The 18,257-nt window shown below is 33.1% G+C and overlaps 1 pseudogene; it reads left to right on the top strand.

Annotated features, from left to right (window-relative positions):
• The first annotated feature begins 8,327 nt into the window (after positions 1-8,327).
• LOC120599195 (uncharacterized) lies at positions 8,328-8,446 on the top strand (annotated as a pseudogene).
• Positions 8,447-18,257: the final 9,811 nt, after the last annotated feature.

Raw genomic sequence — 18,257 nt, 5'->3', positions numbered from 1 at the left:
TGGAAGCTCTTCAAACCCCATTCTTTGGGTTTTCACAGAGATTTCCTCACAGAAGCAGGACATTAAATCATTGACCACTTGTGACTGATTCAACCTCAAGCCCAGTCTTCCCTCCCTGGAGGTCATGGTGGACTGAAAGTTCCCATTCTCTAACACCGTTGTTAGATTTTTCTTTATCCTTAGGTGACCTAGGGCAGTCCAAAAGTCACCATGAACATAATAAAACACATTTATCCCTCTCTTCACTTAGGAATTTTCAATGCTTTCAGGAGCTTTGTGCCAGAAACTAAGGAAGCCAGAGAAGAAGACTAAATATATATCTCTTACTGTAAAACACAATATCATAATACAATTATTCACAATTTCAAGGAAATGAGTTTTTTTCTCAAAGAACAGTGTATTCCTCTATGTATTTCATCCTTCTTCAATGTCTAGCAATGATCTTTTATCGTTAAAAAAATAAGTGCATTCTATTATTTTTATACTGCTGTGAATTGCATCATTTTGAATACTATTTTATAAATGTTCTTTTCAGGCATATCAAAATGAAACTGATTTTGTATAGACGGCTTTTTCATTGAGGCATTTTTTCTAAACTTTTGTTAAACAAAATTCATAATATAACTTCCACAGCGGATATCTTTTTTGAAAGCAAGACTTTATTGAGCTCAAATGCTAACCAAAAAGAAGACTGGTCTTGGGTCATGGAATCTAAACCGCCCGCAGCATGGTTAGGTAGAAAAGACAACATGTTATATTCCGAAGTTTGCAAGAGTTTTTATACATAAAATGGGAATGTTAGGCAGTTAGGAAGATATGAGCCACAGGCGAGTACAGGCCCAATTCAGAGACCTCCCTTAAGACTGCCCAGAAAGACCCATTTAACTGTTAAAGACATCTTTACATCCTGAAATAGAAAAAAGTCAAAAACCACAAAATAGCCCTTGGTTTAGGCCGGTTACAAATGCTTGTGCAGTTAGTACATACACTGTCCTTCTTTGATCTTAGCCTCAGTATATGTATTCTTAGAAGTTCATGAATCTAATTACAACAGACTGAATTCTAGGTAACCGCACGCACAGTAGACAAAAAGTTATGTTAACAGCTGTTAATCAAAATGACCTCATATGCCAGTCATCTAGCACCAGCCTTGTAACCTCCCATCATGGCCCAAATATAATGCAGACCTCCCCACTTCTATGGGGCTGTGGCCATTTCTGGCATAGCCCATTTCTCTTTCGAAACATACTTTAATAAATCTTATTTTTCCTAAATTTCACTGATCTGTAATTCTTCACTGCATCAGTGGAAAGAACCGAGGTCCCCTCAGCAGCACGTGGGTAATGACTGATTTAGACCACCCCAAACTATGATAGGGGGAAGGGGAAAAAAATAAGTGAGCTGTATAAAAGTTTGTACATTAGCTATGGGCAAAGAGGTGGGAGAAAGTGAAGCAGGGCCAGCTCTGGGATCAGCCCAGAATCGGCATAAAGAAATGTCCACTCCTGTAGATTGGTTATGGGCAGTAGTCTGAAAAGCCCACGTGCAAACAGCAAGCAGGGCATCCTGGACTTCGATGGTCTTTAGCTGAAATAATCTGCAGAAATAGCCACCTAGAAATTAATCTGAAGTTTCAACAGGCAATGGCAGGCATGTGAGCAGCTATTAGTAGACTAACAGTTATGTCTCTTTCTCTCACTTTCCAGCTGCTGTGATTTAATTTAGAACATCTCAGGATTTTCTTCTTGTTACTTTGCATGAATTTTAATCATTTGTCTTTGGATCTGCAGAGTTTTGTTTTTGAATTTTCTTGTAGCCAGTGATCGTTTTCAAGCATTTCTTTCCAATTCCATACACTTATTTCTTTTTTCACACAGCAGTTTAGATTCTCCAATTCAATGTTGAATCGAAGTAGTGATAATTAGTATCCTAATAATGCTCCCAAGCTTAGAAGAAATGTTTCTAACCTTTCACTAATTAATCATGAAGATTTCTGTAGGATTTTGGTAGATTATTTATATTAAGTTAAGGAGCTCCTTTCTATTCTCCCGTGTGAATTTTCTCTGATTTCTTCAAATCCATTCCCAATTTACAATTTTTGTCTTCAGCTGTGTCTGCTGTTTTAGTCTACTAACTGCATTTTAAATTTCAATAACTATTATTTCCATTTCTAAAAGGTCTTTTTTTTGTATTTGTGAATTTTTAAAACTTCTTTTTTATTCCTTTCGCTATTTTTCACATAGTTATTTTATTGTCTATTCATATTCTGTTGCTGCTATTGCCAGTATCAGCAACAGAATATGTTTTTTTATTCCACTTATTGTTTTATTTCCTTGCATGTTTTGTGTGTATGTATGTATATATGTGTATGTATATGTGTAAAGATATATATTTTTTCATATATATAGCATATCATACATATATAAACAATATCATATATAGCATATATAAATAAAATATGTGTTTTTAAATTTAACATAATCTTAGATAATTTTGAGGGCTGAAATTGCAGCTTTTTTTCTTACAAGGGGCGTTAGAGTTTTGTGTATGCCGGAGCTGGGGTTTTGCTATTCTCCTGGGATCTGTTTAGCTTCTTTTAGTCATCTCGGTTTAACGCAAATATTTCAGGTTTGGCCTTCAAACGTTTCCTGGGTTTATGGTTTTGTACCTGCTCACTTCCTCTGGTCTCTATCCTGGTTCCTGTCCTTCTTTCTCAAACTTCCTGTTCTGTTGTCAGCCCACTGGTTTGTTGCTTATCTTTTTGAAGAATTCTGTTATTTTCATTAAGACCTGAAATGTGTTGAAAGTTGTACTTGCTGTAATTATTCTGGGAGTATTAAGCTCCATTAATTGGTGCACAAGTGGCAAATTAGATCAGTCACATGCATATCTCATAGAACACTTAAATTCTCTGCATTTTATAACGTAAGTACAGTGTATTAATTAGAAAATGTAATGATAATTGTCACTTTCCCCAAACAAAAATGACAAAATGCAAATATCTTTACTAAAGGTAGCACAGTTAATTGTCTTTTCTACATCTAAGAATTTATCACATGAGAAAACAATTTGCTTTTAGAAATAGAATAAGATTCATTATTCTGTTGCTTTTCATTAATCCCATGTTCATTTTTGGGCAACAAACTCAACCAGTGAGTTTTATTTGGAAAATTTCTAATCTATGAACTATTATTTATTCTGCATTTTATATCACAAGACAAACTTTTAAATGGATCACAAAACAAATAAACCTAATTGATTAAATATTCGCTCATATTTATTAGTCTAATTAGACAATGCACATTCTATCACAAATCATTGTGTGCTGCTCCAGTTCATTTAAGGCATCCCAGTGATATTTATAAATTAATATTGGCATTTCATTATTTCAGCACTTTGCTAACATTATCTGATAAGCTCAAAAAAATAAAAATAAAAAAAGCAACAGAGCATATAAACAGAGAGCAATCTAATTTCACAAAGAAAAGCTCCTGTTTTCCACATACTTGAAGCAGCTAATCTTTGGGCAATACCTCATGGTGAGCGTGGGTGAGGAAGTGGAGGACGTGCAGTGGGACAGCAGAGTTACCTATGGTCTAATTATCTAATTCCTGTACCTGAATGTATTCGAAGTGGGTTGATCTAGGAATTGGATTACATATAAAGAAATAACAAAACACAGTGGTATCAGCACCGAAAATTTAATTGATGAGCATGAATGAGATTACAGAGCAGCCAAACCAAGTACTTGCTTTCTCCTGTAGGCACTGTTCTTCATATCTAATTTGTAACCTCTCTGTCTTTCTGATAGATGACTATATATTACAGTACAAACTTACAAGAACTCATTCCACAAGGTCCTCCGTCCCAACCATAGTCTTAAATCGTCGTCTTGCTGTTCTCTTGTCTCTCTCTGCCTGCAACTCTGTTCTAGCTCTTGACTGCCTATGGCTCTGAAACTATGTTCACTTGACAAGATGCTGCTACCAAGACACTTGCTTCATTCAAAACTCCCTTTCACATCCTTGTCACTTAATTGTACAGAATTCCATTAGCGTAAGATTACGACTGCATGATACACTTGACTGAAAGCTTAGGGATAACAGAGAGAATTTTAATATTTTCAGATAAAACTTGAAACTCAATGAAAAACATAAAAACATAACTGTTTTGATAGTCTAAATAAAACGTGTACATTCAGGTGCATACACACATGAGTGCGCGTGCGCAAGCATGCACGCGCGCGTGCGCACACACACACACACACACACACACACACACAATCGAGTCTTGCTTGCTTGTTGCATCATCATTTCTCTCGCTCTGAGGATTATCCTTCTATACCTCCAAGGCAAATCTCCAAACTCTTTTGGAAATATCTCCTTTGGAAAAACCCCATTCATTAACGAAAGGAAATGATTTCACCTTAGGATTCATTGCCTTTTTGACATCGTGGCAACCCCAAAACAAAATTGCCCACTAAAATAACATTTCAGAGAGAAGGACTATTAAGGTGACAACGATACTATGGGACAGGGTGGTGGTGGTGTCTACATTCAGCCTATTTAAATTGAAGTTTGCTCAGCTTTGAGTTACTTTGCCAAGGTCTGTAAATGACTTGTCTTTTTGTTGAAAATTTTTCAGTACATAAATCTTAGAAAATACACACACACACACACACACACACTCACACACACACTTTTTAAGGAACAGTAATATTAATATGAGTCGGCATGATTTCATTGCAGGCGAAGGAAGACAGTTTTTTGTTAACTATAACTTTAAATTTCAAGATATTCTTATCTGTAAGGTCATAGCATTTTCTCCTCTTCTTGTCCCTTTTTTTCAGAGTAACTCTCAAAGAATTCCATTTATAAAAATTGATGACTAGTTACAATGTTTCACCAAACCAAAGAACTCTCTTTGATTGATGGTCATCTTTAGTTATACAAAGGTTTACCAGGAGTTTTATCTTAACTTCTCTCACCAAGCTCTGGAAATATAAAGGAGACGTACTATGGACTTTATAACCTCTTTTTTATTTTTAGTGCAAATTCGCAGGGTGGGGAAATTGTAATTCCAGTTACACCTGGATTATAGATAATACTTTCAAGTGCTTGTAATCTTGTGGGATTGAAACCATTAGAAGTTATCACTTTCACTGAAAGTCTTTATGAGTTAGTGGGATGTGCTAAAAATCTGTGGTTCTCATCTCTTCACAGTTAGATCAAGTTCCAAAGTAAGTTGGGTGGTTGGAACAAACAATGTTCTTCATAAGGTCTTGGGTTTAATATGCTCCAACAGGTAACTACATTTCTAGATCCTGCTTGTTACCAGGGGTACTGGTTCAGAATTAATTCAAATCTGTTGTTCTTAAAGGAAGAGTAAATTGAAATACATATTCAATGGTTGAGGTAGGTAAGGTGCATCTGCTTGGGTACAAAAAAACCACACTTTCAAAAAGGTTATGACAGCTAATGTCCAATCATAAAGAAAATATATTATGGCTTATACTGTCTAATGCTTATATCTTTTCCCAATGTGTTCTGCTAGTCAAATTATGTCAGTCATTAAAAGATGAGTTTATGTGTTTACATGGTTTATTCACGTGAGGCTGTATTCAATAGTTTGTTGTTGTTGTTGTTGTTGTTGTTTTTTAATTAAAGTGGTCTGGAATAATCTGAATGACATTTAGGGCATTGACATGGCTGCGACCACTGTTTTTTAATTACGTTTCCCGCCAACCAAGTGTTAAGCAACCGAGAGTAATTTAGCCTTCGTCAACACAAATCAAAGAGAGTGGGAACACTGGAAATTATCCAAATTACATGAATTAATTTGCTAAACTAGAAAACTTAAACTCCAAATAGCTCTTCATTGTTTTGTCTATGGAAACAATAAACATGATGATTCAACACTAATGACTGAGTTTGTCTGTGGTTGAGAAACAGTTGGTAAACTCTCCAGCTACTCTGATCAAGTTAATACTTCAAACTAAACCAAATATTTAAGGTCGAAATTAGAATTTTTTCATCCTGAGTTATCTAATTTTATTATCTATATGGATCAAATTTCCATGATCATTGCTGTTTTTCTCAGTATTATTCTCCTTACAGGGCAACTGCCGGATGGAGCTAGTGAAGATTTCCTGATCAAAGATTAGAGAGTTTTATTTCATTAAGGCTTGCCACACATTGCTACATTTATCTGCCCTTGAGAAGCAAATTGACCTCAAAGGTACTTTGAATGAAGCCTGATCTATAATCTTTGTCACCTGAATGTTGACCTCAGTATATCTATCACATTTTTTTTTTATTAAATGAAAGAAAATGTATTAAAATTGGTATAATATTTTCAAAAATACATCGAATCTACATTACAGTCAATGTATTCTCAGTCCAGCAATGGAGCTTGATTTAACAGAAAAATTTTATGGCCCATTCTGGTGTTTAGTTTATAGCTTCTGTACCATGTTTGCCAAAACAATAAAAAGTCTGCTTTATGTAATCAACAAAAATAACAAGCATTTACAGGGTTGGGCAAACTGGGAGATGGTTAATTGTAATGTGCTTTATAGTTGCAACAGAGATACTATAAAAGACTGGTGACATACACATCTCAAAAAGACTTTAGATCGTGAAATTTGCAAATATGTATGGTCTTCCTTTAAATAATTATAAATTCTTCACATGGAGAGGAGACAGATGTAGCAGAGACTCAAAGTGAATAATAGTGAAACAAAGTTAATAATAAAACCAAAATAAATAGTGTAATTTAAACACTGAAGATTAGATTTGACTCTGTTAGGAAGTAAGTTATATATATTTGACAGAAATGTCAAACTAAACCTCACAGGTTAATAATTAAAGTTTAATTTCTTATAGTGCAAAAAATTATGTAAAGGGTGTATGAATCTACAGCCTTGGCATTATAATGCAGCCATAACCAAAATGTTTAAAGCTTCTTAAAGGCTTATAGAAAAATATCAAATTATAAAAAATAAAGTTTAAGCATACTAAAGGGCTCAATTTTATAAATGATTATTTACTCCATTTCCTCATTCTGCACATCAACATTGTGTCTTAAGGTCACACATTTAGCATCTCTTGCATTGTTCTATGCCCTACATTTTTTTTCTTGGTAAAGCAATAAGCTAACAATGTGTAATAAAGTCTTCCTTAACAAAAGGAATGCATCTTCTTTATAAACCCCTGCAGGGGTTGATGCTAATTATAAAAGATGATTGCTGCTCTTTTTAAATTTTAAACTAGAAATAAATGCAAATGATAGCAGTCACGTAATAGAGTTATGAAATAAATATGGTGGATTTAAATAAAAGCAACTATAGACCTTCATTTTGTTCTTCTATTTCCCTAAATATTTGGATATCAACAGGTGCATGTGATCAGAACCTTGGAAATATTTTGTTATCCCCCAAGTCTATATTACTCTGTTTAAAATTCAAATAATATTAAACTTTCATGTTTAGTGACACATTTGAAATCCCCTTGGAAACACTTTTCTATCCTTCTTACATAATTTATAACAGTGATGGTCTCCTTAATATGTGGTTGGCTTGTGGGGAAATTGCTATTTAATTTTGAGTTTGATAACATAGACCCTAACTGCTAAGAAATCCATTTCTCTTAGAGATTGATCCTGGTTTTATTCAACAACTAAATATATTGAAGTAATGTTGTAATTATTTTTACATTGTATTTAAAGCACTAAGAGAAATACTAAGAGTATCTGTGTAATCATCCTTTAGGGATTTCAGTGGTTCTCTGTTGTTTTTCATGTGGTCTATTACAAATGAAAGAAATCGAGTGAGCTATAATGGCAGTATTTTATTCAGGTTGGTTGTCCTGTTTCTTTGTTATTTAAGAGAGCCAATAACTTTCCAACTATTTTCTAGGTTCTTCTTGGGGAGAGTCCACATGAGAACATCTACTCTATCATCAAAGAATAAAATGAAGAATTAAAATAGCTGGTTCTCAAATAGCATTGGCTTCATTTTACAAGTAACACATAAAGAGTGAATAACTACTTAACCATGGTAAAAATAATTAACAATGTCTACACAGTGCCCGTTATTTAATATGTGTTATTTATGTTTTACATAATAATACAAGGTAGATATTATTATTATTCATACTCAATAGTTGAGGAAAATGAGGGCGAGAGAAATTTAGTAAACCTGGATATGGTCACACAGTTTAGGTTGCTGGACAAAGATTCACACCTTTGCTTAGCTTTCTCCAAAACCAAGCTCTTTTCCTTGCACTGGGTGACTCCCAATCCTGATGAAATTTAAAATTACAAATTCAGTCTATGGCCATGTCACCCTGAACAAGCCTGATGCCATCTGATCTCAGAAGCTAAGCAGGGTTGGGCCTGGTTAGTACTTGGATGGGAGACCACCCAGGAAGACCAGGTGCTGTAGGCATAAAAAATAAAATAAAAAATAAGCAATTGTAAGTTGACAAGGTTTTTGCAATCTGTGAGGCCAACCAAGGGTTACCTCGCCTAAAAATAAATAAATAAATAAATAAATAAATAAATAAATAAATAAATAAAATAAGATTACAGATACAGTTCTAAAAAGTGTGTTAGTTTCTCCCCTTCTGCTGATGTCCAGGAGGGGGAAGGAACTGGAGTGGTTTTATATTTGTGATTTTATGAGGACCCTTAACATCTTTTACCAGTTACACTTAGTGTGTCAACAAGGAATGGAAAGTCCCAATAGTTGCAGACAACTGCTATAGTTTTCACTTTAGTACATACAGCGTAATGGTTTAGACCAATACTGGCTGTTAGAAGTATAAAGTAAGCCAAATATGTAATTTAAAATTTTCTTGTAGTTATTCTAAAAAGTAAAAATAAACAGGTAAAATTAATTTTAAAAATTAATTTTATTTGACACAAAATCTTAAAATGGTATCATTTTCACAAGAAAAAAATTCTTAATGAGGTATTTTACATTCTTTTTTTTCATATAGTCTTAGAATCTGTTTGGTATGTTAATTACATTTTTGCCCATCTCAATTAGGACCCTAAAGTGTCCTCAGAAATACTAAATATGTATTTAGATTACATAAAATATATAGATGGAGAAAAGATACTTAATCAAGTATCTGAAGAACTTTCTGATTATTGTGCCTATCGATCTTTCTCTCATTGTAGAGCCAAAGAGGGAGTGAGAAGAGCAGCTAAAGATGTAAAAGAAAAAGTTAGATTCGGTAGTGCTACTAAAGCTCAAAAGGAAGCATGTTTCAAGGAAAAGATAGTATCAATTCATTAAATGAGAAGGAAAAAAAGGTGAGAATGGAATACGCATGACAGATTTGGAATTTGTTGGTGTCTTTAACAGGTAAAGATTCAATGGAACAGAAGTTAAGAGTAGAACAGGTGGAAAAGAGAATAGAAGGAGTCAAATAGGATGGCTTCCGTACATGCATTTTGCTCTGTTTCCTTTTCAGATCTTATTAAAATGAGAGTAGAGGAAATGTTATTATTTTTTTAAACACAAGCCTTTTAGAACAAAGTGGATGAAAGAGCAGTCAGTAGATTTTTGAAGACAAAAATGAAAGAGTGGTGAGCCTGGACTTGGCAGAGTAGAAAACACGGAACCCCCGGTGCCCTCAGAGGAGTGACAAGAAGAGCCATGATCATTCTCCTGAAAGCACTGGCAAAACACTTGGAGCCAAGCCTTTTTAGGTCAGAGTTTAGGAGTGAGAAATGCTTCCTGGTACAATATCAGCATTTTGTCTCAGTCAACGTCTTCTAAATGCTAAACCACAACTGTAACAAAACCTTTTGCCGTATATTCTCTAGTACCCTAGGGTCTAGTGTGTGTGTGAGTGTTTCAGTAGAAATAATAAGATTATGTTTTTGAAATTACCTTATGATTATTAGTTTTTTAGGAACATTAAAAGCTAACTGAATCATATGGTAAAGTGGAAAGAATGTAATGCTTAGGATTTACACAGACTTCCTTTAGACTGACTTTCTTTATGTGTAAAAAGAGAATAAAAATATCCAACGTACAGAGATATCTGTAGAAATGATGATGTACACATCAAAAGTGTCGGCTGCATATTTGGCACTAAATGAATATCAAGTCCCTCTTTGTCCTTTAACCTTACGAAGAGATCTAACTAAAATAAATCAGCTAAAATGAAAACAAAGCAAAACGAAGACAACTGAATTCCAAGTCTATAAGAGAATCATACCAAGTGGCATTTGGTGAGTTAAAAATGAAAATTTGGGACAATTATACTTTCTCAAATTTTATATAAGTAATCAATTGATTTCTCTTTTTATAACATAAGCACTGTAATTATAAATAAAAATGTTTATGTTTTTAAAAACCTTTTCTGTTCATAGTTTGCTAAACTGTGCAAGTAGAATAAATACATCTAATTTACGCATACAGAATCTAAACATTGTAAAACAAACTTTAAAATCCGTGGGGAAAAAAAAAACAAGGATAAAACACTACAGCCTTTAAGTGGTTTCTAAAAGAAATTTCACATATCTTGTTTATTCTCCTTTGTCATTTTTTTTTCAAGAAAAAGAAATCTCTTTTAGATGTTAAAGTATTTTATCAACAGCCATAAGAACACTGTATTTATGTTGCTAAGGGCTCCATTTTAAAAAGCAACAAGTTTTTTGTCCACTTATATTGCATTTTTTTCTCTGAAAAGAATATATTTACTTTTCTCTAGTGCATGTAATGAAATAAGCAATGGTAGAAATAGTCTGACTCTAATGATGGCAAAATGTAAATTGCATCCAGCTCACGTCATGATTGCAGTCCAGAGTTAAAGAGTGTTTGCACACACAATGAATTATCTTTCTCTACAACCAAATGTGTATCTTAATTCTGAATATAGGCCTTAGGCAATTATTAATCTTCAGTAGCAGAAAAACTCAAGCCAAATCTTTTTATGTTACCTCATTATTCCTGTTCATAAATAAAAATTTAATTTCTGTAATGGTGCTTAGTGCAGTCAACTGTTATATTATTAATTATAGAACTGCTGCTAATGCCTAGAAATGATATTTTAATAAGGTTTAATCTCTTTTCCATATTCTAGTGTCTTTCATAATTGTATCTCTGTTTTCCTCCGTGCTTTTATTTTATTTGCAAACAAACTCAGCAGTGCGAGCTGTAATTCCAAGTTGGCTGGTATTTCTGAGGCAGCCATATCACTCATAATTCAGGCTCTGTGTATTTTTTTCAGAAAGAAGAGGTTGGGGGTGAAGAAAGGCAACTTTATCTCAAATACCAACTGTAGTCTTGAACCACATCTCAGACTCTGGTTTTAAGATTTAGTCCCTTTACAATTGCTGAGGGATCGTTTATATATTTGACAATTGTTCTTGAAAGTTTTTCAGCCAGAAATTGTTTTATGTATCACAGGAAGCATATATATATATATGCTACTCCCATGATGATCTCTTTATATATATATATATGTATATATACACACATATATATGTATATATATATATATTTTAGTTATGCTTTAAAGCAGTAGGGAATTCTTCAGATAGAAAGTATAAACACCTGTGGTCATGTATATAATGGCATAAAGAGGGTGAAATTGAGCTATTTCATTCCTACATATTTGGTAGTTTGTTTCTATTCAAGAGGATGCCAATTATCATTATGAAAGCTGTGTTATTTTCTTTATTAAGTATAGGGACTGAGATCTAAGCTGTTTTGGTAGTGTTTCTTCCTCTTTATTATCCAGAATGCGTAGTATTTAGTTCTATTATGCTACTCCCATGACGATCTCTTTATTTTTCTTTCTTTTGTTCTTAGAGCACTTTAACTTTACTTCAATGTATGATATATTTATGTAATTGCTGTGTTTATCGGATCAACTCCCAAGAGAGAAACTTATCAACGCTTTTAGTTCCATGTGTTGGAAGATCAGCTCTCTGAGGACATTTTTATTTCTTATGGTGCATAACACTGATGAAAACTTGTAATAGAAAGGAGGAGTCTAACCTACAGGTCAATTTCAAGAGGGAGAATGGGAGCGGAAATAGAAATCTATTCTACTTGTGCCACAAATATTTACTGAGCATTCCAAATGTTTTAGTTACTGAGCAGTACTAGGAACATGGACAAATAGGAAAAAGCTTGAAAAGCTCATCATCATTTTTTGCAATGTACTGAGTTAAGTATGGTGAGAGAAGAATGGGACATATTGGCCTATTTGGGATTTTTAAATCTTGATGGGTAAAGGAGATTATGTAAGAAAGTGTATAATTGAAAATTAGGAGATCTAGGGATGACATTTTGGGAATATCAAAATTTAAGAAATAGAGGAAGGGGATGAAAAAGGAACTTTTATGAGAAATAGGTGGTATACAGGAGAAAATGGAATAAAAAAAACAAAGGTAAAGAAAGTTACAGAAAGAGGTAATGATCAATAACATAACCTGCTAGAGCGAGGGCAGGTTCTGTGAGAAATGAGATACATATTCTCCTTGATTTGGCATCTTCAAGAGCACAGTTCAGTGAACTTTTTCTGTAAAGTACCAGACAGTAAATATTTTAGGCTTTGAACACAATATGGTCTCTGTTGCAACTACTCAATTGTTATTGTAGGGCATGAGCAGTCCCAGAGAATACACTGATGAATGAGTGTGGCTGTGCTTCAGAAATGACTTGTTATACAATAGCATGAGGTTCCAATTGGGATCATGGGCCAGAGTTGCCAAGTACATGAGGAAACTGAAGTGAGAGAGTTTTAGTTAGTTGTTTGAGACTAGAAAGCCAAAATGTGACAGAGGCAAAATTACACATAATCTAATGCTCATGATCTCTTTACTCCATTACGTTACCTCTAAAGTAGTAAAACTACAAGTCAGTTGGGCCCAGATTGGTTTGGATTAAATTCTCTCATTGAGTACTATAATCCACATACATTCAATCATCTCTTTGTAGGGTCATTTGCTTTTAATAAATGCCTTACTTACATTAGTCTCACTAGCCCTGATATGGATGGGAGGAGCAGTTTCTTCTGGCTTATTTTGTAGGTTGTTCATCCTCTAAAGTGTTGCCCCTCAAAAGGTGTCATGGAATTTGACAGTCATCCATTAGGAATCTCTTTTTAACATGGGCATCAGTAATTAAATTAGTGTATCATATATGAATTAGTGTATCATATATGTATTTATTTGAGATATAATTGACATACAACATTGTGTTAGCTTAAGGTGTACAACATAATGATTTGATATATGTAAACATTTTGAAATGATCACATATTTTCAAACAATCTTGGCAACATTGGTGATAGGTAGACTCGGAAAGAAGTAGAAATCAAGAAAAGAGGAAATAAAGAAAACTGTCTTCACTTTACTACACACTTGCTGAAATCATTAGAAATTAAAAATAAATATCTCAGCAATTGCTGTTGTGCAATTTTTATAGTATAGTTTTAAAAATTATGTTAGTATGTGCTACTGATTAAGAGATGTCCTAAAACTTGTATTATTCTCAGACATTAAAAATATTGAAAATAAGATTTGTGAAATGTAAATTGAGTGTGATGAGTTTCATGTGGGTCTTTGATATTCATGTTATATCCACCTCCATTTCAATTTTAATATGCCATACTCTAATCACATTACCTAAAATTATATTTTTACTGTGTAATAAAAGTGGCCAGTCATATAAAAAAAAAAGTGTCAGCATTTTAACATAAGTCAGTAGAGATCAGTAGAGAGAACATGTGATAAATGTATTTATACTTGTACATATGTGCAAATATAAGAATTAGTGAATGACTGAGTGGGTGAATTCCTTAATCATGATTTCCAAAAGGTCTTAGGGTACAGTTTTATTATTCTATGACAATCTCACCCAGAGACAATAATTGTATTTCCTATATGAGGAAAGAAATAGATAAAGCTGCTGGTTAGGGTGACTCTTTGACAATGTTGATGGAACATTAAGGATCAGCAGGGACCCCCAGGAGGTTCCACTCCATAGCATCTTCTGGATTGAAAGCAGCAGGGGAATTCTATTCCACATCATTTCCCAAATCATTTCTCTTCTTGAGAAGAATGACTAACAACTGTGAAGGAAAATTGAAGTCATAGTAGACTTTTGAAAAGAGGAGGAGGTTATGACCATGAAAGCGTATGGAAATAAATAGACCAAAGTAGTTTTAAAATAATGAAAGCATCTCGTAAAGTTTACTAAACATATGTGTGCATTTATAGTGGATCTTTTAATTAGAATTCTCGGTTCAATATTTTAGGTTTTAACAATGATATATTTTTATGTCTTTCCTAGTACAGAAAGAAAGCATTGTCATAATTTTAGAAAAAAATATAAAGAAAACCTCTCACTGGATTTCAAAAACTATGTTTGGTGAGTCATTACTTATTTTAAGTATAAAAAAGTATTCTGATTCCTTGGAGGTTCAAACAAATCTGAGAGTTCAGCTTGCCTCCGAGTAGTTTTTGTTGGAGATATGAGCTATTATTTGTATAAGATGTACTACAAATATTTTCCTTGAATGTACATTGTTTGCTGATGTGCTCCCTCTTCTTCCTTCTATTGTCCTATGCCTGACTAAGAACAGGGATGAAAAATTGATTTGGCTTAAGGCATTAACAAAATCTTAACTTCTGGAAGCAAGAGATGAGAGAGTTTGCTGAGTCAGCAAACCTGCACTGTATAGTTTGTGACAAACTCCTGCGCCCTAAACCTGTTTTGAATGTATATTATTTTGTACATGTGAAAAATGAATAAAATCCATAGAAGAAAGAGAAATCGCATATTGTACAATTTGATTAAAATTATTGAGGATCCTACAATGGTATTTTAGGGGTCTGATAAAACCATATTAAAACATCGATATAGAAAACAAATTCTTGGAAGTAAAAGGAACAATATGCTGCCCCTTTACCTCCAAAGAATACCTGATTGGTGCCATACGTAGCTCAATCTTTCTTTAAAGTGGTAAATTTCTTTCCTCAAGTATCAAAAGTTACTGCCAGACTATCAGTTTTATCTGTTGTTTTAATGCCAGTGTTTAACTACATTTGATCAATCCTTCTCTAATCCTATTCACTGCTACACAATTGATAGGTGATTAATAAATGTAAAGTACTTAGAACATAGCCCAGCCTATAGTAAGCACTCAATAAATATAAACAATAAACATATTTTTATTATTTTTAATGAATAACTTCTCAGTTAAGTCTTTGCATGTAAAATCCGATCCAAGAATTGAATAAACCATTCGAAATCTTTTTCACCATGCCTCCTGCACAGATGTAACTCAAGTATCTTCGTACAAGTAATTTTCATAAAAATTAATAAGTATTACCACTGTGCTTTTACTAGGAAAAAACCCAATAGCAATTGAGGGAAATATGTAAAAATGATATATGAGAAAAGATATTTTAAAAGTTCTTTGTGAGTTAATTAGACACTTAAAGATGCTGTCAAAATGTAGTTTGCATGATTTAAGATGAAATCTTTAAAAAGGGGGATAATATCCGATAAATTATCCTATCAACTGCTGTACATAATCCTGTTATTTCAGGCAAGATAATTACATAGTAAATAGCATTAGCTATTCATTAGCTGTAGCTATTCTAGATGATTCTTTCTCAGTTGGGCAGATTTAATTTAGTGACATGAAAAGTACTGCAAATCAACTCTGTCATATGAACTAAATAAATACAAGAATAAAAAAGTAGGGAATAATTCATTTACAAATGAAACTAGTCTATCTTTAAAGTATAAAATTTCTGACATCTGGTCATGATATTACATTAAATAGTTGTAAATATCTGTAAGTAATAGCATTAATAACCAATAGAGTATTTTGCTAAGAGCTATGAGTGTATATGAGTATGTAAGATGTTATAAAAAGTCACTAGCAAAATAATTAAATACTATCATATTTTTTATCATAGTCAAAATAGAATTTTTCTGTCTGTAATCAAGTTTTCATTCCTGCCTTAGGTATATTGTTTACAGAAAAAAATGTGATTGAGTTTTATATGGACATTTAAATATTATCATTTACTCTCTTAATAGGAATGCAGATTTACTTGATATTTTTGTAAAACATTTTCAGCAGAAACATAAATTCTTATGGGAAATATTAAACATTTCCCCCCAAATTATCTAATTTAATGACTCGGTTAATTATTTGTCTTTATTTTTGTCTGAAATCTTACTTAAGATTTCTAAAGAATGCATTTTATTTAGATAGTTATTTCTATAAATGACTATTTCATATTAAATATTTTCCTGCTGATAATTAGGACAAATTAAATGCCACCCTGAAAACCAGGAACTTTCTGTTGGAAAACTACCTAATGGACAATTTATTTGAGGTTTTGTACTCTAAACCTTCTATATTTTCAAAATGTATGTAAGCTGAAGTGTTTTCTTGAGAATGATGTTGCGGAACATGAACAGCTCATCAGGTAATCCTAGCTATTTTAACATCCCCTCAGGAAAAGTTCCTTAAGTAAATACATGGCTAGATGGGGAAGATAAAAATTGTTATGATTAACTTGGAGAAGAGAAACCTAAGGGGATTATACAATGATTGTTATAGCTCCGCATCTGTAATATTCTTATATAGAAAATAGACTTAAATTCTATGTTTTCTTCCAAAGTAACAGTGAACCTAATTTCAAAGAGAAAAGTTTGATTCATTCTTTCCATATCTTAACATCCAGATGTTAAAAACAATAGTTAATGTGTATGAGTTTTCTATTTTATATCAGTTTTTTCTCTAGAATAGAAATCTCTATCATCTCTCTCTCTCTCTCTCTCTGTCTCTGTCTCTTTCTCTCTCTCTCATCTCTTATCTATCTATCTATCTATCTATCTATCTATCTATCTATCTATCTATCTATCATCATCTATCATCTATCATCTATAATCATCTTCTATTTATTTGTCTATTTGTCTATCCGTCTGTCTATCTGAATAGCAAATATTTGGCCTTGTCTAAAACATCCATAGAAACATTTGGTCCACACTGACTCATCTACTTCACCCCATATGCTATTATAAGCTAGGCTTCTGAGGGAAGAGTTATTATTGGCAATACAGCCACAACACAATTATTGGACCAATAAAATATGAAATATTTTTATGTGTTAATGTTGTAAACCAAAAGTATAAATAAACATTATGGGTTTATTTATTCTTTTGAACTCAGGAAAATTTTCTAAGCAGGAAAATTTTTGACTGGACCAAATATCAAGGACCATTTGGTATGGATCAAATATGCTCATAGATGTTTTGAACAGGACCAAATTTCAAGGACCTTTTTTTGTGAACCCAATGTCTCTGTGGATGGTTTAGACTGGATAAAACATCTTACAAGGGTTTATCTAGCTAGTCTATCCTCTGATAACTGTCAATAGAACAAGTATCATCTAGAGATATAAAATTGCCCTTCATAATGGATTTTACTCTGCATCACTATCTTTAGAGGACCACATATCAAAGTGATGCAAACAGTTTCTGCATAGATAGTGGTTGAAAAAAAATAACTTCAAAGACCCCTTTAAGTGCTCAGATTCAATATACTAGAGATTGCAGTAGAACCATAATGAAGACTTCTTAGGATGAAAGATAACTATATAAGTACATTTGAGCTAAATGTGTCCTGAATAATATTAGCTATACTTTTCTCTGTTTATTGCCTCTTTCACCATGTTGGTTAATTCTTAGCTTGAAAGTCAAAGTAGATGTAAGCTCTTCTTGCAATTCAATCTCATAAACGCAGAATCTACCATCACAATTAATGCAACAAAAATTATTTCTTGCTCCTTTCACGATGTGATGGAGTCAAGCAATTCGTTAGGCTTTCTAACTCCAAGAAATGACTCAAGGATCCAATAACTTTTCATCAGATGCCTCAGTTTCCAGCTGTAAGATGGGGAAAATGAGATAGTGAAGGATCACAGAATACCTTTGAGAGGGAGGATCTGGAAATGATGTTCGTCTCTTTTGCCCATATTTTATAGATAACCTATTTAACCCCATGGCCCAGGATAGGATAACACCAAGAAAAGCAGGGAAATAGAACTTTCCTGTGAGCCCAGGAAATAGAAATAGAGAGTCTCTATAGCTAAATTATATAAATCTATTCAAAGTTAATGCTTAACAGTTAAATACATTCTTTATTTAATTGATATTTATTAAGTAATTCTATGCCAAGCCTTTTGGTATGTGCTATATATAAAAT

The sequence above is a fragment of the Pteropus medius genome, unplaced genomic scaffold, assembly GCF_902729225.1.
Source record: "Pteropus medius unplaced genomic scaffold, Ma_sr-lr_union100, whole genome shotgun sequence".
NCBI lineage: Eukaryota > Metazoa > Chordata > Mammalia > Chiroptera > Pteropodidae > Pteropus > Pteropus medius.
This window is presented reverse-complemented; position numbering and strand designations above follow the sequence as displayed.